We start from the raw sequence: 22,849 nt of genomic DNA, 5'->3' as shown, positions 1-22,849 counted from the left end.
TAAAGGCCAGAAGAGGATCAAGCAGTTTTGCCCAAAGTAATTCATTCTTGAAGGTGTTGCTTGGAGGAAAACCTGAATCTCTGGATCCAAGGACAGTCCCTTTCATTCTCCCACATTAGCTCCTATTCATCATGGCTCATTGTTCAAGGGCCCAAGAAAGTCATTGATTCAATATCCTGGACTATTAAAGAAAAATTGGCAATAACCCCAGGTATGTATAAGCTACTGGAATCCAGTGTCTGTGGTAGAATATTACAAAGTGAGTTACATTAAACCCTGTCAGGTCAGAAAAGACTTTTTAAAAATCCCATTGACAAAAGACATCATTGGAAGTTGGAAGAGGGTATGTGTAAGAAAGACATAGGTGTGTGAGACCTGAAAAAACTGGAGACAGGTTATCAGGGGCTATTCATGTCACCCCTACTGAGCCCTGTGCAGTTCTATCTCTCTACACCTGTGTCTTTGTCATGTGGGGTTAGTACTAGCTAGTGGCTGAGATCTTATCCCGCTTAAAACAAATTAAAACAAGCTTGAGATTAATCCTATAAAGATAATAGGCTCAGACAGGACTCTGTGAAGTTATTGAGAAGGATCCCTCGGCTCCAGGCTGAATTTAGGGAAAGAACTTTGCCAGCTGACAAGTGGAATAGGAAAGATCTCGTGAAAGCTGCTACATGAGGAATGTCACAGCTTCCACCAACTCCACTGTGGGCTGACGTTACGTCTATGATATTGGGTGAATTTGCTCCTAAAACCAAGTGTTTTCTTTGCAACTGGCTTCATATCTTTAATGTTCTCCTCCCCAAAGCTGTGTTCGATAGCACCTATTTCCAAAAGGAAACCAACATTTCTATTGTTCCTACTGCCATAAAAGTTTTGACATATAAAGGGAACAGTGCCCCCTAGTGGAAGTACAATCCAATCAGGCAGCCAGGCCCACCATTAAAAGCTGTTGGATAGTGTTCACGTTTGGAGAAGAGTCCTTGTAACTCTCTTCCAAAACTCATTTGTGCTGCCAAAAAATGTACATCAGGTTTAAGCCTCTATCAAGGAAATGTTCCTTGTTGTGATTTTTTTTAAAAAGACAGAGACCAGATTCATAATTTTGGATTCAGATAAAGAGAATACAGAACAAGAAAATGATCAAGAGAACATACAAGAGACCCAGCATGAAAAACAAAAAGGGCAGAGGTCAGAACACTGACAAAGAAAGGAGACATGAAAATACATATTACATGAAAATACCTTTTTTCCTTAATTTTACTGAACTTTATTCTTGACATGAAATGCTTTAGATGGAGAGAAATGCCTTATTCTAGAACAATCCCTATCAGAGACCCTATTTTAAAAAGGGCACCTTGCATGACATTAGACAGGCAATGACTTCATTTCTAGTAATGAAACAAACCACCAGCACCCGGCACCTGATCTAACAGAACAGACGTTGTATGTCTTGTTCATGTTGGGCTCGAGGACCGAAGGGGAAAAAATAAGTATGTCTGATGCCAAATGAGAGCTCTGACAAATGTGACCTCTGACAAGTGTGTGAGTTGGGCGGCTGAGCGGGAGGCATTAATGAATGCCAGAAATCCAAAGCCAGGTGCCTCTTGTGGCTTCATTCTCAGCGATGGCTGAGTTCAGGGAGACTGCTATTCCCATTAAGGTGCACATGGTGACCTCCCAATGGCTTCAGGGGTAAATAGAGGAAGAGGTTTTGTTTGTTTGCTTTGCGGGGGGGGGGGGCAGGTAATTAGGTTTGTTTATTTATTTATTTAATGGAGGTACTGAGGATTGAACCCAGGGCCTCAAGCGTGCTAAGCACACACCCTACTACTGAGCTATACCCTCCCCACACTCCAGTCATGTGTTTCTAATAGTGTGTATTAGAAAAAAATTAAACTGGCATATCAGAGGCAATTTATTTAAGGATACCATTTTTAACAAGAACCTGAGGGTTTTTTTAAAAGTGAGTTATCTTAAAGACAAATACTAAATAAATAATGAAACAAGTGGAAACGAGAGGAGGTGAAAATCACGAGCAAGTGCTCAGAATCACTGAGGTTGGGAAAACACTGCTGTAAGTGAGCAGATACTATTCAAATACCTTCCTCCCCTTCCTCTGGAGAGACAGTAGACTGATTCCCTCTCGTATTTATTTTCTCTGTCTTGCTTCTTTAGTTTGCCTGGCTCCTGTCTCTACCTGACACATTCCCGCTGCTCAGAATCAGTTACAATGTTTATGGGCAGGGGAGTCCTCCTTCTTCAGGCCAAGATTGAGGTCCAACTAAGGAGGCATCACTAGACTTACCCCAGCAGCTTGTCTCCAAATCAGGTATCCTCCCTGGACCTTCCTGCCCCGTCTACCAGCCTCCCCCAGCTCCCTCCTCACCCCAAGAGATGGGCCCAGTGCCAATGACCTGTTCAATAGCCAGCAGTGGGAAAGATGGATTCCTGCCCTGAGGACATGAAGAAAGCAGCTGCTGCAGTCTGGAAGCCTCCTTTCTGCACATGAGATCCCTGAGAAGACTCTGCCTGGACCCCATGGTTGGGCAGAGGGGAAAGGGCTACCCAGAGGAACTCCTCTAAGCTGCAATGAGAACCTGCCATCTGAGCCCCTTGGGGCATTTCCCCTGCCAGCACTCTGCCAGCGTGCACCCCAGCCTGTCCTCCAGGGCTCCTCTCAATTCAGTTAAAGAATTGTCCGTGGGTAGGATGACCTATAAAAGGGTTCTTAGGTCATTTTCCCTTAGAAAAAGTCACTGCAGGAATGTAATTCGCTACCTATATTACAGCATCTCATAACCAATAAAGGTCCTTTTTTGTGTGCAGCTGACCTTTCCTACCATCTATGTTTTGACTGGCGCCCTTCTTCTACTCTAAAGCCAGGGTGAGCCTCTGCCGAGTGAGCCAATCAAAGCGGGTCCCTGGAACCCTGAAGCAGTCAGCAACCCACCAGCCATGAAGAGCTTCCCAGTCCTGCCTCTCCATCAGAATGGACAAGACTCAAAATTGAGGATGGATTAGCCCCGTTGGGGTCATATATAGACTGGCACTTAATATTTTTATTCCTCTTTGCACCCAGAGTTTGGGGGCACATATTCAGTGATGCAATAGGAAATGTCTGATAGTCGGTTCTGGGTTGGAGAGTGGGGGGGGCGTGGCAGGGGTGGAGTCCCGGTTTGTAGCCTTTGCCAATTTCTGTGGTATCAATACTCCTGTCACAGCCCATTTCAAGTTACCGACATGATGTCAACTGACTGGCAAAATTCCTGAAAATTTAACCATCAGCTCTTGCAAGTCTGTTCAAGCCTGCTGTGGCATCAGACTGCGGCTACTTCTGACGTGTGTGTGCACAGAGTTCTTGAACAGCCCGCAGCCCTGTGGGCTTGGGAATGCTTCTACTTCTTTAGGATCTCAAATATATTCCCTCATCTTCCCCTACACCCTTCCTTTCCTTTTTCCACTTTCTCAATTTTTTAAAAAAACTTCTTACATTCTCTTGTCTTCCTCTACGGGTTCTCATCCTGTACAGAACTTCAGGCCATGGGGAGCTGAAATGATATGTTCCTATTACCCATGTCACTCTGTGATAGCTGAAATTTAGGCAGAGCTGAGAACAAGCTAGTTGGGGATTAAAGATTCCACAATTGATACAGGCACAGTTCAACTACAAAAAATTATTCAAGGCTGATAATTAGAGATCCAAAGCTGAATAAGGCAGTCTCTGCCTTCTAAAAACTCATGCACAAATGAGAAGATGGCTAATAATTTCCCCATGGCAGATGTTAAAAATCACAGAGTTCACACGCAGGTGTTTTTTAAATCTACCTCAATAGAGTGGTCCAGGCAGTACCTACTAATCAGTCAGAGCTGGCACTCAAAATGAAATGTATTTGCCATCCTTGACCTAGTAGAATAAATGCAGTAAGTGCAGGAGAGAAAAGACAGGAAAAATATAAAAGAAGCAAAGGTGCAAAAGGCGGGGGGGAGGGGTTGCCATAGACAAGCTTAAATACTATTTATGCCAAAAGCTAGCCCTGTCTATGGACTTAGCTCTAAGTGAATGCATTTGGGGTCACCACAAGACACTGTTCTTTTGTCCCTGGGGACTGTCCATGGCAGGAACCAGTGAGAGGGCACTGTGATTAAAAAAGGTCACAAATATAATGAAAGCCAAGCTGTGCGTTTAGAAACACCTCCAAGCACAGGGTTCCAGCCATGATCCACCTCCTTAAAGGTGGCTGGCTGCCTCCTCTGGGGGCCCCTTAAGAAGGAGACTCACACTCAGCCTATACAGAATCTCGTTACTACCTCCTACATATCTGGGGACCCGAGTGTCGAATGTGGTCTGGGGGTCTACAGTTGGCCAGAGAGATGAGTATTTTTTCAATAGAAGAGAAGGGAATTGAGTTTTAATACACACACAGTCTGAGAACCCATTCTAATTCCAAATACCAACACTCCATGAAGGAAAACACTGCCGTGGGACAAATGAGCAGGATGAGCAAGATTTCAGGCACTTTGGGGACTGCACGACCTGGGAGTGGTGTTTTGCAGTCACACACAGATTTCCTAGATTCTGGATCTTTCTTGTCACAGACTCTAGGACCTAATGGCTCCCTGTGCTTCCTGACCCCCAGATCTCTGACCTGGAGTCACATAGCCTTGCCACACCCTAGTTTGAATCTGTGTGATCCTTCCTAAAACTTTACGTTCTTTGAAAAGAACCTTTAGGGAGGATCTCAGTGATAGATATCCAGTTGAATGGATCTTTTCTGGTGAAATCCAGGCACTGCAGTTCCATGCCCATCCCTTCCACCATAACACAGCCTTAACCACCCCATCTTGTCCACAGGACTGATGTGTAGAAGAAAAGGTCCAAGAGATAGCAAACAAAGCTCAACGTGAAATGACTGAGCTGAAAACACTGGATCAAACAGATTCTCCTGAGCTCTTAACCTCGTGGGAGGAATGCAGCCAAGTTCAGAGATTGAGCAGTAACGTTTACTCTTGCTCCACGTGGAAGTATTGCCTTTTCAAGATTCTGATAAAAGGGAACAGGCTGCCTCTGCTAGATCAGGTGCTGGGTGGTGGTGGTCTGCTTTATTATCAGGAATGGAGTCACTGCCTGTCTAATGTCATGCCAGGTACCCATCTTAAAACAGGGTCTCTGGGGAGGATTATTCTAGAATAAGGCATTTCCCTCCATTTAAAGTATGTTGTGTCAAGAATAAAGTTCAATAAGATTAAGGAAGAAAAATACCCCGAAGTAACGTATTTTTACGTCATCCTTCTTCCTCTGCCTCTTTTTTAATGTCAGCTCTCTTGAGCCGTCACTCAATCACAGCATCCCTAAAGAATAGGAGAGAAGCATGGATCTAACCCTTGCTATTTTTATTTTTGGAGACACGAATGAGGCAGTCGCTTCTGGAGGAAGTCACAGAAGAACTTCTGAATCAGACGGTATTTCACCCCCTGCCACAGGCCAGATGTCTTGAGCTCTCTCGTCTCCCAAGTCAGAGAGCTCTCCAGGCTCACTAAATGGGACACGAAATGGCCTTGTGCAGCTCAGGCACAGAAAATGCGAGGACTATGGCATGAGCCCAGCTGCAGACGGGGGCTCTCCTTGCCCAGGGTCTCAGCTTTCTCTAAGGGAGGGCGGGTGTGCAGGAGGAGGGTTAATACCCCATGGCAAACACTGCACCAGAGAGGCAAGGCCTGAGTGCCAGTGGGAGAGAGGATGGATGTGATGTGTTTTCCTCTCAAGTCCGAATCGGGTCTGGTAGGCAGGGTGGAGGGCATCTCTGTCCATGAACCAGAGCAGTGGATGTCAGCAGGCCCCTGGCCTACCCCCTTGTTCCATGTGAATCTCCATTTCCTGTCTCATCAAGGCCAATTCCAGACTCTTCCCCCTGTCTTCCTCTAACTCTGCCATCTCACAGTTTCTCAATATTACCATCCTAGAAGCAAGAAGGGTGGGCTTGCCCTCTTAATTCCCCGTGTCACCACTAGGCATCAGCTCCTTTCCAGGTGCTAGCTAGACCTTACCACTTAATTTCCCTCAGCACCTGGCCCTACACTTGGAACCTACTATGTGTGCTTGATAAAGATCTTTTGACTTGATCTCCTCACAGATGACTAATTCCAAAGCTAAAACCAACCCTTCCCTCTTTTAAGGAATCTCAGAGATTATTGCCATGAACTAGATGTTTGGGGAAGCTTGACAATTTTATGGTAGATGTTTTTTTTCCAGCTTTAGTGAAGTGTAATTGACAAATAAAAACTGAAATATATTTAAAGTGTATATTGTGTTGATTTGATATACACATACACTGTGAAAGGATTCCCCCGTCTAGTTAATTAACACAGCCATCACCTCACATATTTATCTTTGTGTGTGTGTATCAGAACATGTAAGTTCTACTCTCTTCACAAATTTCAGTTATACAGTAAGTATTATCAACTATAGTCACCATGATTAGATCATCAGACCTTATTAATCTTACAGCTGAAAGTTTGTACCCTTTTACCAGAGTCTCCCAATCCCCCCCAACCCCAGCCCCTGGCAACCATTTTCTACTCTCTTTTTCCTATGAGTTTGACTTTTTTTAGATTCCACACATAAGTGATCCCATGCAGTATTTGTCTTTCACTGATTTATTTCACTTAGCATAATGCTCTCAGGGTCTATCCATGTTGTTTCAAGTGATAAGACTTCCTTCTTTTTCATGACTGAATGATAATATATAAGTAACCACATCTTCTTTATCCATTCATCCATTGACAGACACTTAAGTTGTTTCCATACCTGGGCTACTATGAGTAATGCTTCAATGAACATTAGGACAGATATCTCCTAGATATCCTGTTTTTGTTTCCTTTGGATATACACACAGAAGTGGGATTGCCAGGTCATATGGTAGTTCTATATTCAATTTTTGAGAAAACCCCATACCTTTTTCCATACTTGCTGCATCAATTTACATTCCCATCAACAGTGCACAAGGGTTCTCTTTTCTCTACATCCTCATATGGCAGATATTTTGACTGAAGACACCACAGAGAGAATGCTCACTATTTTGAAAGAAGCCTCTTCCATTATTGCAAAATTCTTTTTTTTAATTCTTAGATGTCCCTTAAAATTGAATCTCCGATATGGGAAGTGGTTACCCGGCATTGGTGAAGCTCCTCTAGGGACTGGGAACTTACTCCCTCAAGAGGCAGCTCACTTTTTCTTTTGACTTTCATGTCACCAGAAATTTCTACTTTATCAAGTGCTGCAATGTTCCTTTAGCTTTTGTCCATCAGTATTACTCCACTCCTTTGGAACATTTCAGACATGCTGATTCTTCTCATACACCATAACCCTTCAAAGGTCATAATATGAGATGTGGGAGGAATCCCTTCTCCTCTTCTCATTTTTTCTCAGAAAAGGAGCTTCTGTCCCTCTCTCATTGATAATCTTATTGGTAGGATCCTTATTGAGTATAACTTACTTGTGGGCTTGATTACTGTCTCAAGGCAGAAATTGGGCTGGCAGGCTCCTCTTTCTCTGTTCAGGAGCCAGGGGACTCTTGCTTGCTCTTGGCACCTTCTGCGAGCTGAGTGCCCTGTGGTACCTGCCTTTGCCACAGGCCTCCTGAGAAACAGCCCTAGTCCAGTTGACTGTGAACTTGGGGACTAAGGGCAAAGGACCACCTGGACACAGGCAAGTGTTGTAAGGACTCCAAGTTTGAGGGGACTTTTCAGGGAAAGCAAATTGGAGTCTTCAGATGTGGGCCTTTAGCTAAAAAGACCTGCTGTATTTCAAGGAGTAGGACAGGATCTCTGAACACGAGAAACCCACCGTGCACTGGGTAGTCGCCACAGGCTGACAATGAGATGAGCTAGGTCAGGGAAGGTTCTGGATTCTACCACCCTCAGAGTTATGGATATATAGGCTTACTTCAGAAATATTACAGATTTGGTTCAGGATCACCACAAAAAAGCAAATATCACAATAAAGTGAGTCACATAAATTTTTTGGTTCCCTAGTGCATATAAAAGTTATGTTTACACTATACTGTAGCCTATTAAGTGCACAATAGTGTTATGTCTAAAAAAAAAAGTAAAAGTATATACCCTAACTAAAAGTACTCTATTACTAAAAAGATGCTAGCCATCATCTGAGCCTTCAGCGAGTCCCAGTAGTAACATCAAAGATCACTGATCACAGGTCACCATAACAAAAATAGAATAATGAAAAAGTTTGAGAATTACCAAATATGAGAATTACCAAAATATGACAGAGACACGAAGAGAGCAGCAAATATTGCTGGAAAAATGGCTCGAATAGACTTTGATGCAAGGCTGCTACAAACCTTCAATTAATTAATTAAAAAAAAAAAGGAAATATATGTGAAGGGCAAAAAAACAAGGTCTGCCTGTACAAGGGAACTCAGGATAAGCTGATAATTTTTCACTCCAAATTTTTCATTGATAAAAAGAAATAACAACAACCTCTTACCTGGTGGTCTCTGAAATGTCTAAGGAAATTGATGTCAGGCTCTCAAGTTACTCCGAGAAGGAAGGTTGAATTACAATCAGAATTACCCACCCTCAAAGAGCCAATGTGGAGACGTGAGAGACTGTGAGCTAATCGCCTATAAATAATAAGAACCGATTAACAGTTCAGATTTTAAGTTTTTACAGTGTGCCAGGCACTGCTCTGAGCACGTTACATGAATTAGGGCATTTTGTCCTCAAAGTAACCCTATGGAGCAGGTACTAGGATCGCCCCTATTCTACAGCCAGGAAAGAGAGGCACAGAGAGGCTATGACATCACCACGACACACAGCTAAAGGGTGTCAGAGCCGGACCGTAAGCCCTGCCGTCTGGCTCTACAATTCATGTTCCCCAGTCCTCTACCACCCTGGCAAAGTGGTCATGCGGGATACTCTAGTGGAATCACAGCGAATCAGGTGCACCAACTTGCATATAAATGGGTACGTTTGTATTGACATTGATTGTTTTATCTTTTTAATCTGGTTTATCTTCCACTACGGATCATTCACAAGCTTAAGGATTAAAATAGCAAGGACAGATTGGGGACACTGACTAATGGTGAACTGCTGTCCCTCATGGGAGATGCAGGCTGAAAAGATACTGAAGAGCATCCCTAAAAGCAAGCTTGCTGGGCAGAAAGTGGTACTGGCTTAAAAATAATTCCCCCAAAAAGCAATCTGGTGGAAACCCTAACATCCTCTCCTTATGTCCCCACCTCCTCATGTTCTTGGAAACATAGAGGCAAAATCATCTTCTACAGCCAACTCTCTAACTATATCTGCCAGAGAAAAGTGGCATCTCTTACCCAAGACCTCTGGCTAGAGGCTCACACATCCTCGACCTAGTTCGAGCCCAGGCGAAGGCTCTAATGTTCTCCTATAACAGAACAGGAGGACACAGAGACCCAGGCACAGAATCCTAGCATGTGTGAAATGTAAGGATCTAGTTAGTTACAGAATGGGGCCCCTTCTTTTTAAAGGGGATAAAACTGAAGCCAGGTTGGTGAAGTCACTTACTTTAGATCACACAGCTAGCTAGTGCCTTATTCCTCTTTGTTTCCCTGGAAGTTGAGCATAGCAGATGCCCAGTAAGTGTGTAATTAATAATCTGTGTGCGTTTAGGAAGGTCTCAGTTTTATCAACTATAAAATATGGAAAATGCTACCTGTTCTACATGCTCCACAGAATGACTATGAGATGAGGAGCAAATAAAGTCGATCTTCCTCCTCTCCTACATACTCCCACACGACCTTTCCTCCAGATAAAGTCGTGAGCAGGAAAGGAAAGAGGCACACTGTCATTCCACTCCCCTCTCCCTCCTCTGTCTTAAAGATTTCCAAACAAAGCAGCATGGTGATTTGGGTAAGACCAGACACCGACTTAAGCTGGGCTAGGAAACCAGAGAGGAAAACCAGTTGACTTGGTGGGGTTTGGGGGTTTTGATTTTTTTTTTAATTAATTGAATTTTGTTCCTACAATAGAGAGAAAATTAAGTGTAAAACAGTCATATTCTATTCAGGTAGCATAGAGGTAACCTAGATCAATTCTTTCACTTTAGAGATGAGGGCCTGAAAGTAAAAACAAAATTTGCCCCATGACATACAACCGGTCAGGAACAAGACTCCTGACTCATTTTTCCTCTCATTAAACAAAACAATCACCTTTACACATGGCTTCAAGGAGGGACAGTATTGTCCTTGGCAAGACGCAGGCCCACTTTAAAGTTGTTGGTACCTATAGCCATTGTATGTTTACTCACATCCATGCAAGTGACAAACTTCTGGACACAGGCCTCCCCCCACCGCCTCGATTTCCATTCTTGCATTTCTTCAGAGGATGTCACAAAGTTCCCAAGGGCCTCCTCATTACATATCCAGCAGTCTCGGCCCCGTCCTCCCCCCTGACTTGCAGCATGAGACTGCTTGGCCAATCCATCATTGCCTACATGCTCCACCGTTTGGCAGCTGTTAATACTCCACCCCTGCCCCCCACCTCATTCCTTGTGCCCCTCCGACCATTCTTTTCCTGGAGCTCCTCCTCCCTCCCACCCTGGGTACAAGCAGAGAATCCCATGGCTTCAGCAGAAATCCTGAGACAGAGAATTCCTCTACTTTCGTTGCTCTGCCCTCTCTCCTGAGCTCTAAAGAAGCATTTCCACATTAATATCCCCCAACCGACCCCACCCTTCAAACCCAATGGTCCAAATGAACGCACAGTTTTCCATTCTCATCTCCTTCCATCCTTGACTTCTCATTTCCACACCAGCATCACCTGCTCACAGCACCTGACCTAGAAACCTGACACTCATCGTCACTCCTTCTATTTCGGCCGTGGCTCCAATTAGCTTCAGAATCCTTCCTGTCGCTCCCACCTTTGTCAAGCTTTTCAAAGTATCCCACTCTCTCTCCTCTTGCTGCCACAATTCTATTTCTGGCATCACAGCCATAATCCTTCTGCACCAGACATCCTCCCACTCAATCTATTCTGTAGACTGTTCTAGAATTGTCTTCCTAAAGCCCAGATATGATCAGGAACCCTACTGCTCAGTAATTGTCAATGGCTTCACAAGTCATTCCAATTTCAATCCAGAGTCAATCCAAATTCCTGAGCATGGTTGTATTAGTCAGAGTTCTCCAGAGAAACAGAACCAATAGGATTTACATAGATTTAGAGAGAATTGACTCACATGATTATGGACAGAGGTGGGCAAGTCCCAAGATCTGCAGGGCGAATTGGCAAGTCGGAGGCCCTGAAGAGCAGGTGGTTTACTTTCAGTCTGAGTCTGAAGGCCTGAGAATCAGGAGAGCCCGATCATGTAGTTACCATCTGAAGGCCACTGGGCTCAAGGTCCAGGAGGAGTCGATGTTTCCATTCAAGTCTACAGGCAGGAAAAAAGCCAATGTCCCAGTTTAAAGGCAGTCAGGAAGGAGAAGATTCCCTCTTACTCAAAGAAGGGGCAGGGCAGCCTTTTTGTTCTATTCAGGCCTTCAATTGACTGGATGAGGCCCACCCACATCAGGGAGGTCAATCTGCTTTATACTGTCTCCCAATTTAAATGTTCATCTCATCCCAAAACACCCTCACAGAAACACTCTGAATGTTGGACCACATATCTGGGCACCCCATGGTCCCATCAAGTTAACACATAAAATTAACCATCACATTGGCATTACAGACATTTTACAACATGTCCTCATTAAACTATAACGGGCTTCTAGAACACTCACTGTGTGCTAGGCACTGTGCTACGTGCTTTCACATTATTAAAAGTGCACTAAGTACCAGAACTTCAAAGTCATAAATAGAAATGGTAATATGTGTGAGTGTGCATGTTCTAATATTTTCGACCTACAGCAAAATGAAACCAGAACTAAGTGGATTTCTTAAGATTCCATATTTTAGTATATGTGCTGTTGAAGCGAGCACATTAAGAGCCATATTTAAAAGAAGCACTCATTGATTAGGAAACAAAACGATTATGGGAATTATTCATAACTAACATTTTGAGCACTTGCTATGTGCCAGTCAGTGGGCTAAGTGTTTATATGCATTGGCTTACTTGAATGTCACAAGAAACCCATGAGTCGTTATTATGGCTCATTTACAAAAGACAAAACTGAAGACTAAAGAGGTTAAGTGACTTGCCTAATATCAGAGACTAGGAAGTTGCAAAGCTGAATAGGAACTCAAGTGTGTCTGATTTTCAAGCCCCAACCCCTAATCTTTACACTCTCCTGCCTTGTTAGTAACAGCTTACAAGAGATGCCAGGGAGTGTATTACTCCATCTGGCCATACAAATTCATCTTCCTGTTTGCACAAACACCACAGGACTAGAAATCATATACTGTAAGTATGAAGCATGGGATTTTTATTTAAAATTCCAAATTTTTTTTGATAGTGTTTATGGAAGACATTGTAAGTCTCATGACAAGATAGCCCCAGGGTGTAGTGTTTGGATGTCCTTGTCCTGGCAGGGATCCAGATCTAGTCTAAAGTAACAGAGGATCACACTTCAGATCACAAAGCACTTTCCCACACTCCCTCCCTGAACTCTCACAGTGACCCAGAAAGGTATTATCAGCCTTATTATTAAAAATAAATAAAGTTCATAGAGTTAGAGACTTGCCCAAGGTCACACACCTTGTAAGTGGTCAAATTTTTGACTGCTCCATGTTGCCTCTTAATAACACCCCTTACTGTTGGATACGAGTCACCCTCTGACAAATCTCATTGTACAGAGCTATTGCTAATGGTTACTGAACCAGAACCGCATAAAGTGGTCACTACACAAGATCATTAATTGCAGAAGATTCGCTAAATCCAGAGGTCTTCCCAGGATATAGAATAGCTTTGCTGAGGCATTTCTGCGTGAAAGGATTTGCTGTAATGTGATTCCACCTGAACATTTAGACATTACCATGAATTCTGCTTCAAAGAGAAGGTCTCTCTTAACAAGCTACTGTTGGAGCTGCTTCTCTGCAGCTGGCATTTCAGAGGAAACCAGACATTAGGGGAGTTTCTCTTTGGATTTAGAGACAGAGAAGGAGGGCTAGGGACCCAGATATCCATCCACCCACCCTTCCCCAGTGGGAGATGCTGTGATGAGACAGGCAGCATCTGAGAATCTGATCAAATGTGTTCACCTGGCTGTCATATCACAGGGCCAAAGCCACAGCCTGGGAGGACCAGCTAGACCTTTCTAGAACCAAAACCACCCTGGGCCGCTGCAGTGGCCTCATTTGATGGGACACCTCCTATCTCCATCAGGAGAGCTGGGGAGAGGATTGAGGAGGGCTCAGAGAGCCTCTAATCACACACTAGATGCCCTTGGGCAAGCTCACAGATGTTCCATCCATCAAAACTGCTCACCCAGAGGACATGATCCATGACAAGCAGCTCACGGTCAGGCCACATGACAGCAGAATGATTCCAGTGCAAAAGTGTGACAGCCATGCATACAGGGTCAGCTCTCAGCACCCCAGGATGAGGCACGGGATGGAGGTGCCAAAGGATTCCCCACAATCCCACACACGCACGCACCTACACACACGCTCTTCTTATGTCATGGTTACCGAGGCAACCCAACATGAGTCATCAAATCTCCAGGTGGATTAGCAGAGCAGGAGAAAGGCTTTTGTTTGTTTAAAGCTTTTCCTTTCTTTTCTCTTAATAGCTTGGTCTGATGTTGATAATATCCAAGTACCTCTCTCGCTCTCGGAAATCCTAAAATCAGTGTGTTGAGCTTGTTTAATCTTACAAAGCAATCTACATTTTTTTCATAATGGGTCCAGGTGGAGAAGCCAGGGTTTAGCAATAATGCTGCAACTGGCAGATTTGAAATGATTCCTAGAACTATGAGGGTGGTGACTTAGAAACTGTATCCCCTCTGCTCTGAGGGTCAGCACTGGTCCCCCAGGGGCCCACGAGGCATCTGGTCTTCTCACAGAAGACTGCCCTCCTAGCATCTGAGCAAGCAGGCTCTTCTGGGGCACAAAACGGTCCCTCGGGGCACAGCGTGCCTGCAGACTTTCTATTTTGGGCCCTGAAATTCTGCACAGCTCATTGGCTGTGCTTGCTGAACAGGAAGGTTCTTCTCAGGGCCACATACTGGAGGATTTTACCAAGAGCAGAAATACGTCAGTGGAGAAAATGAGATGACAAGTCACGAGGGTGACGCACGCACTATGTAAGAGACTCGGTCTTCTCTCCTGGCCTGAGCTTAGAACATTCTCCTCTCAAGAGAGTCTGCCTGGATCTACTCAGAACACCCCAGAGAGGCATCCGATGACTGATCTGGAGATGGGACCTTTGCCAACTGGGAAGGACAGGCACCAGTACTGAACTTGTCCTGTATAGTAAGTCTTTTCCCCAATACGCATGGCCAAGGTTCACATCACCAGTGGCTAACTCCCAGGCAAAATCAAGTGCTTTGAGCCCACTGAGGGAAGAAACTGGGTGACCTAGAGGTCAGCAAACCCACTACTTTGCCCTCCCTTCTGCCTTAGCCAAAGTTTCCTGGCCCTTCTTTCCACATGGGTCTTAATTTAGGACCTCAGTTAGGTTTTGTTAAAGTAGAGGTTCTTGACCTGGTAAAGTCAAGTTGCAGGTAACTGCTAATTGTCAGCAGGACAAAAACAGAACAAACAATTCCACTTCAGCTCACCTCTCCCCACCTACAGTGTCAACAGCAAGTGTCAAGACTTTCCATCACTGACTGTTACAAAAAGCCTAACAGGGACCACAAGAAGTACTTCTGGAGCAGGGATTCCGGGTGTGGAATCTGCAGTCACTGGAGCAGCAAAGAATTATTTCCATAGGGCTGGGGAGCGGCATGGGCTTTGCTTTACAGAGCGTTTGAGATAGTATTCACTTTCATAACCTTTTATCTCTAGCTTCCCAATGTATCATAGGCCAGCAAATATTCCACTGGGCCCACAGTGAGCAGAGCTGCCCCCCAGGGTATGCGATGAGAGAAGGTGAAAACCCTGCTTACATAACGTCCGTGGTATCTACACCCACACTCCCACCCAATCTGGGCCGGAGTGGTGGGCTCTGTAGCGTTTCTCATTGGCTTCCCCTGCCCCATTCTCACCAGCCCTGCCCTAGATCTCCTTCTGACCCGATAGCAAAGTAACTGCTCAACCCTTGGGCTGTTCTGTGGAGTTGGATCAAAGTTATGCTAACTGGCCTAGCTTTACTCACAGGTAGCATTTGGAAGATATTTAAAAGGGATTTTTAGAGGTCAACCCATCCCTTCAATTCAGAGGAGGAAAACAAGAGAGGTGAGATATGAAGTGACTTGTGTAAGGTCACACAGCATCCTGGTGGCACAGACTAGAAGATGAGCCTCTTGGCTTCAAATCTGGAGTTCACAGTTCTCTAACTCAGTAAGGTTTGAAGGGAGGGAGAAGACTTCCTCAAACCTCCTCCTGTGATCTTCTCTACCTGATTATTATTTTTTCCCTTTTTAAAATTTTTTCCCATTTTTTAATTGAAGTATAGTTAATGTACAATATTATATGGAGGTATACAACATACTGATTCACAATTTTTAAAAGTTATAGTCCATTTATAATTATTATAAAATATTGGCCACATTCCTTGTGTTGTACAGTAGGTCCCTGTAGCTTATTTTATACCTAATAGTTTGTCCCTCTTAATCCCCTACTCCTGTATTCCCCCTCCCCCTTCTGATTTAATAATATTTATTAGTTTAATCATCTACCTGATTATTATTAACAACAACAACAAAGATATATCTGGGGATAGGAAAGCAATATTTTAAACCACCAGAACTTAAGCATAAATTAACAGATTTTATCAGTCAACTCTGTGAATGGAGGCCCCTGTATAGTGGGAGAGCTCAGGGTCCAGAGACAGCAGTGGGTCCCATTAGGAGCCTAAAAAAAAGGGCAAAGAACCCTGAAGACAAATGTCCCTTATATCACAGCTAGCTTCCCAACTGTGAATGAAGGGGGTGGTGGGAAACATCTAGAACTCATAGCTAGATTACGTCCAGGGGATCCAGCTACTCGTCAGCAAGGATCTTTAGTGATCAGTCTTTGTTTTGTCCCCAACTGGCCAGTATGACCTTGGACTGACCCTCAGGAAATGTGAGCTGCAGAGCCTCTGGTCTGCTGAAAAGCTCTGTCACAACCCCACGGCAGGAAATTAGACGACCTTAGCCATTTGCAATTACCTGCTGCTGCTCTTGGCTTAATTCTGTTTCATTCACACTGGTTCCCAGCATCCTGACATTTCCCATCCACTGCTGCTCTCACCAGCCTCATATCCTACCTCTTTGAAAAGGTCTCTATAACCACCTTTGAATCAAAAATAACGCTAACTCATACTTATCCTAACGTGGTGCAAAATCTCGATTAACCTGAGCCCAATATCTGAAGGCTGGAATAGGTGGATTTGGGGGTTATTATCACATTCAGTGTTCAGAAAAGGGATCATTCCCTCTTGTGGAATTACTTGAAACTATTTTGATCTGCAAATACCCCACTGAGTCACAAAACAGCATCAACAATACCTTCTCATTCCTCCAACCCCCTTCCCAGTTTTCAGAATCCTAGCTGAGGTGCTACCAGTCCACTGAAACAGAACGCTAGTTTTCTAAGGCCAAGTTGCTTTGGCTACTAAATTTCTGAATGCACTGACAATGCCCTTGATATTGGTATAACTGGAATAATTCCAACAGGCAGTTTCCTTGGTTGGGAAACTTGCTTCCCATTGCAGTGGCTGTGACTTCCTCTCCCTGCCTTTCTCCCTAGCCTGCTGCTCCAAATCTCTAAGTGTGGCACTCAGAATCAGTACCTGGCACAGATATTCTTAGCTTTGACCCAGGCCCTAAGCCCAACTTGTTCATACCATCTTACGGACTTATTTCACTTCGGTGGATTCCTGTAACTTCCAACTGTTCTTCTCTTCTGTACCTTAAAGTGCCTTTTCTCTTGCTGGAACTGCCTTTGGGTTGTTTCTGGAAGTATTCATTTCTTTTTCAACTCTATCCATCAGCAGGCTGCTAAGTGATTCCTCCTCAAACTGCAGCTTGGCCGGGGTGAATGGCGGGGGGTCCTTTTTGAATGCCTGCCTCCCAAAGCCAAGGTAGAAGGATGTTTAAACCTTCCTAGGGTGTTTGGGGAGCAGACAGGATCCTCCAAGGCTTGGCAGAGCCTATGCGGAAAGGTAGAATGAAGCTCAGTTGGTTCTGGAAGGAAGAAAGTTGCGGCACCAGGTTCTGAGTTGAGAAATAACTGTGTCACTCTCTCAGTGTGCACATGCTTGCTAATGACCTGGCAGTCCAGGCTCCACTCTGCTACTCAGCTCCTGCTTCTCTAGAAAGTTGTCTAGCAGCCAGGATTTGTATCCACCTGCAGCCTGCTCTCCAGAAAGAAAACCTCCATACTGATATCAGACCATGAAGATGTAACTTTATGAGTTAGCTATGATTTTTTTAAAAGATAACATAAATTCAACTTCTGAGCAAATAGAAGGCCGTGGAGCATATAATAAAATGGGCAGGCCTCAGAATCAGGCTAAACTGGATTCAAATTCTGGCACAGACACTGAACAAATACATGGGTGGCTTTGGACCAATTATTTTAATTCTCTGAAATCTTGATTTCCCTACAGTAAATTGTGAATTAAAAAAAAAAAAAACCAAGAGATTTACACAGTTGTGTGGATGACTTAACAGTTAACAACAACAACAAGGAGAAAGTGAACATCTGAAGAGCACTTATTTTGAGCCAGGCTTTACTTTTGGGTACTTTATACATATTAAATCATTTTTCCTTCTACTAACCCTAAGATAAGGTTATTAATTGCTATTAAAATCAGTGCTATTATTATCCTCATTTTATGATGAGGAAATGGAGACACAGAGAAATTAAGTAACTTGCCCAATGTCCAGCAACACCCTTAGGTGCTGGTGAGCTGGAGGGTAGGGGGAGCACAGGAGAAATCTGCTCTACTCCAGGCCTCAGTCCTCCCAAACCTGAGGGGCAGTGGGACCAGCAGGGGTCTTAGTCCTCAATTCTCTCCAACCCTTTATTTAACCCACTCCTTGGAGGGAGACAAGATGCCCAAGGAGCTCATAGACCTGTTGTCCCAGGACCCCTGGACAGGCCCAGATTCAAGAGGATGAGTGTCCCACTAAGCAGATCATGCCTGCTGGCTGGAAGAGTATCTCTTTGACGGGCACTAGAATAATATTGACAGAATGATTCTAGGTGATTCAATTTTTTCTACAGAGATGGGGTGCTATAAAAATTTGGCAGGGGCCACACACCTAGGGTAGCCCTGCAAGTTCCCACTGCTAAGAAGCATGGTTCTGGGACTGGAACCAGGCAGCCTAACTCTAGCACTCAGCTCTCCGTGTGCAGGACTGGCTCACAGCAAACACACAATCTAGTGAAGCTATTATGGATGTTACATGTCTTGGAGAGTTTGACTAAAAAGAATCCCACGGTAAAGCAAATTTATAAAATAAATGTGATTTTTTGCCTCTGCTCTTAAGTCTTAATTCAGGCTCTGTGAAAAGAAGCCCACTAATAAATAATAAGGGGTGAGAGCCAATGACTGAGGCTAGAGAATTGTATTCCAGGCTGTCAGGCTTTTCCATGAGAGAAGAAAGGCAATAAAGAGTTTGTGGATCTTTGCCTGGGTTTCAGAGTTGGGGCGGAAGCTTCTAAATCCTTGGAATTTCCCAAGTGATGGGACTATCTCTGTTATCCATGGTGGGTCCTTGGGACCACACCTGAGTTAATGCTAATGAGATGACACATGGTGAGCTCCTAGATAATTTCAGGATAGGGGCTGGCCAGTGCAAAAAAGACCACCCATGTGATTACAGGGGTGGAGGGGACCTGGAGATGGAGTTCAATTACATGGCCAATGATTTGATCATGCCAACATTATGAAACCCCCATAAAAATTCTGGATATCGAGGCTCAGTTGAGCTCTCTTTGTTGATAATCATACACTGATGTGTTGGGAGGATGATGCATCCTGAAGGCCAGGAAGCTTCATGTTTGGGACTCTTCCAGACTTCAGCCTATGCATCACTTTATTTAATTGGTCTTAATTCTCATCCTTTATAGTAAAGCTACAATCCTAAATATAACATTTTCCTGAGTTCTGAGTCATTCTCATGTATTTTCAAACCTGAGAGGGGAGTGGGAAACCCCAGGATTTGTAGCCAGTTGGTCAGAAGAGAGGGTGGCCTGGGAAACCCGGAGCTTGTGACTGGGGTCTGAAATAAGGGGAGTCTGGTGGGGGACTGTGCCCCCAACCTATGAGTTCTGTATTAGCTCTGGTAGTTAAGGGTCAGAATTGCATTGTAGCAGGAAAAAGGAAGGCCCTGCCCCATGAAGCTATGCCAGGCAGGGAAGGGGCGAAAGGGCAACAGGGCATGACCTGTTTTATTTTTTTTAGGATCCTCTCCCCCTATCTTGGCCTTTCCAAGCATTGTCTATCATCCTCTACTTAACAGTCTCTGCTGCCACAGCTGAGAGGCCATGTCTGAAACACAGCAACATCCTCTCAAAAACTTCTAAGCCTTTTCTCATTTATAAACCTCAGTTATCTGCTGACAAAAAGAAAAAAACTGAGCAGATTAAATTGTTCACCATGATACATTCCCCAGCTGCATTTATACTCTCTTCCAAGGATCTCAATATTTGATACAGGTGCATCAAGGCTTTTATAAAACAGGACGAAATCTTTTCTCCTGAGTTTAGATAAGGTGTGGTTCTGTCCAGTGGTCTTTAATGGTCCTTAGATCTTCATGATAAAGCAGAAAGGGCATCAAATTGGAGTCAAGGGCCTTGAGTCTGGGTTATCTCAGGGGCCATGCATCGCTGGAGGGTGGGGCAGGCAGGCAGGGCCAGGGGCTTGCCAGGTCCTATCCTAATCATCTGGGGTTCAAAACAGGGCTTCCAGCCCAATGAGGAATGAATGAAGCATAAAAATGGAATTGGAGGAGAAATCCAATCAAACAAGCTGGAGGAAGACTCAGATCTGATGGGTACACCATTGCGAAGGCTCATTTAAGTGACCAGGAGAGCAAATGTTGACAGATCCTACTGCTCTGGGCCTCTCACAACACCCCAGAGGATCCATCTGGGATGGACTGGGAAGAGGGGAGAAGCAAGCACATCCACCTGGGAAAGCCTGTGGCAGATAAGTTCTGACAGGAGGTCCTCACATTGGAGTCTCTCTTACAAGTCACTTCTGTCAATTACTGCAACTTAGGGGGTGCTAGCATCCTGACACTCCAAAATTATCTGTTGACTTTAAACAACAGAAGGTGTTTGAATGAACCGGCAATGTAGGAGAGCACACAGGAGCGTAGCTAAGGAAGCCCTAACAATGCCTCCTAGTTCTGGGCTGATGAGGGGAGAAGTAATAAAGAGAGGGAAATCGAGTGTCTTTTCACCCTCCTCTCCTTACCTCAACACCCTACTGTCCTGTCTAGTTGCTATTATAGCTCTTTTTTTAAACTGTTCTTTTCTCCACATTGTTTTCTAACAAACCCAACACATTAGAGAGCTGCAGTTTTCCAATGTTCCTTCAAAGCCCTCTATGTATCTATATTTCCCATAATTCATGAAGTCAGTTAAATGTTAACCCATCTGAAGCAAGTTTTGGTGAGTCCTATAAACAAAGACTTATAGTGAGCAAATCTCATTAAGGTGGTACCACGGCACCAAATTTAAGCCAAATGGACACAATCCCTATGCCCCTGTCCTGTAAATCTAAGCCTTCCATGGAAACAAACATCTATTTCAGCAGAAATCATGGAAGAAAGAGAGAGATGGATGGGAGCTGCTGGAAATCATAGCAGAGCCATTTCCAAGCATCCATGATTGCCACTGGCTGTATCGATTGGATAATGACAAGGAGATCTGGTTTGAGTCCAAAAAGAGAAGCCACTCAGAGAAGACAGAAGGAAGGAGTACTTAATTTTTATGAACCTGTTGGCTGGTGCTTGATATTAATATTTTATGTTGTCAATTTTGTCTTCTTTTTTTACTTTAAACTCAAAATGAAGAGCTATAACTGGCTATCATCCCAATTAGAGCATGCAGCACTTCCCTGTACTGTCCTCTCCTCCATACTGGTCTAGCTCCTGACAGCCCAGCATGGGAACAGGCTTCTCATCGCGTCAAGCCATTGCAAGTTCAATTTTGGAAAACATGTACTAATTTCAAGGACTAAAACAAGTCACCCCACTGCTAAATCTCAGCGCTCTCTTTCTTAGGTGACAGTATGTGGGGGTCTATCTTAGGGGTCATGAATAGAAATGGACGATGACCCTGCATAATGCCATCCTGTTCTTTCCCCCTCTCTTTCCTCACCACCCCCAGTTTCTCGGTTGAGTTTAGATTTTGGTTGCTAAGTCAGCAGAAGGTGAATGGTTTCCTGCGTGGGTGAGACAGAGTGATTGCAAAACGCGTATCTTGCCTCAACTCAGCAAATGGTGCCCCAGCTGTCAGGGGTACGCAGCGTCTTGGAGGCTGTGATTCAGGAAGGAGCACAGGTGAACTGCATTGTCAATCACAGGCTGCACAGCAGCTCCCTCACCACCCTGTTTTTCTCTGAAAGTGAATCTATTCCATTGGCAGCCATTAGACTGAGGGTTTCCAAATGGAATCATGGAATCGTAAATAGGAGGGGGTCATCTGGAATAGCCCCTACTCTTCAGAGATGAAGTATCTGATATCCAGAGTATTCAGGGCACTGTGTTTTTATTTGGGGGGGGGTAGTAGGGGAATGGCATAAAAAGGATCTAATCTGGCCAGTGAAATAGTGCTGACATTTCCCAAGAAAATGGCTAATGGAATTGTGAACATTAAATAAGAGTTTTCATGGTACGTGAGGGGAAGAGATTCAAAGCTCACAGTCCTAATATTTAGAGAAATGCACAGTATTGAAATAACTTGGATTAGTTACCTAACAATGCCAATGACCTTACTCCAGTCATAAAGCAATGTATCAGGACTACAGACAATATTGATGGCTCCCAATCTATGTGGAAGCTTATAGTTTAAGGTCAGCTTGAACCATATACAATCATTAATTCATTTGATAAAAACATATTAACTACCTACTGTGTGACAGTCTAGGGGGAAAAGAGTGAGTAAAACATTTTATCTACCTTCAAGACCTTCCAGACATGAAAACAATTTTTTTCAATATGAGAAATCCAAACCAATTTATTAAAATAAGGCAGTTTCATCTACAAGGCATTTGGTGGCTTCCACACATAGCCCAGTTTCTCCTTCCATGTTTGGTAAGAGCCAATAGCCATCAAAGTCATACAAAATGATTATAAATGGTATACATTTATTTCCAGACATTAAATGATGGTAAGTAGTAGTAAGTATCAGTCATGTAGCATTTTATGTGTGCAAAGTGCTTTACTGTCATATTTTATGGCTTGTTCTACATAATAGCCATGTGTGAGATGGGCTGGAATAGCCTCTGTTTTAGTTAGGAAAAGGCAGCAATCATCATATAAATATATCAGTGACCTCTTTGAATGCTATTTGCCTTGGGGTTTGAAAAAAGGTCACTGCATTTTTTAATTTCTTGGAATTTGCATTCCGCATGTTTAGATTTGGTTTACCCAGTCTTCTTATAACAGTTCAGATTCAAAACTCAAATCCTGAACCTCACAGGTCACATCGCATGCAGCTGCCAAGATGAGCCATAGCAGGCTTGACTCAACCCTCTTAAGCCTTCATCCTGATCAATAGCTCTGACCATAGGTCCACTGGAATTCCATTTCAT

The sequence above is a fragment of the Camelus ferus genome, chromosome 26, assembly GCF_009834535.1.
Source record: "Camelus ferus isolate YT-003-E chromosome 26, BCGSAC_Cfer_1.0, whole genome shotgun sequence".
In the NCBI taxonomy this organism is placed as follows: domain Eukaryota; kingdom Metazoa; phylum Chordata; class Mammalia; order Artiodactyla; family Camelidae; genus Camelus; species Camelus ferus.
The sequence above is the reverse complement of the archived record's forward strand: the minus strand, read 5'-3'. Positions refer to the sequence as shown.